Source organism: Arachis duranensis, chromosome 1 (assembly GCF_000817695.3).
Source record: "Arachis duranensis cultivar V14167 chromosome 1, aradu.V14167.gnm2.J7QH, whole genome shotgun sequence".
Lineage (NCBI taxonomy): Eukaryota > Viridiplantae > Streptophyta > Magnoliopsida > Fabales > Fabaceae > Arachis > Arachis duranensis.
This window is the reverse complement of record NC_029772.3, coordinates 87540843-87541141: the sequence shown is the minus strand read 5'-3', so window position 1 is coordinate 87541141 and position 299 is coordinate 87540843. Positions and strand designations below refer to the sequence as shown.

General features: G+C 42.1%; 1 non-coding gene across 1 annotated transcript; it reads left to right on the top strand.

The window, feature by feature from the left end:
• The first annotated feature begins 121 nt into the window (after nt 1–121).
• On the top strand, nt 122–229 carry LOC127742677 (small nucleolar RNA R71). The gene has a single exon (XR_008004034.1). It is a non-coding gene; the product is annotated as a small nucleolar RNA R71 (small nucleolar RNA).
• The last annotated feature ends 70 nt before the right edge of the window (nt 230–299 follow it).

Genomic DNA, 299 nt, shown 5'->3' with positions numbered 1-299 from the left:
GCTCTTGAGCTTCTGTAGGCGTCTTCTTCAGATGAAGAGATCCTCCAGCAGAGCTATCCAAAGACATCTTGGATAGTTCAGAGAGACCATCATAGAAAATACCTATGATGCTCCATTCAGAAAGCATGTCAGAAGGACATTTTCTGATCAATTGTTTGTTTCTTTCCCAAGCTTCATAGAGGGATTCACCATCTTTTTGTTTGAAGGTCTAAACATCCACTCTAAGCTTGCTCAACTTTTGAAGAGGAAAGAATTTATCCAAGAAGGCCGTGACCAGCTTATCCCAGGAGTCCAGGCTA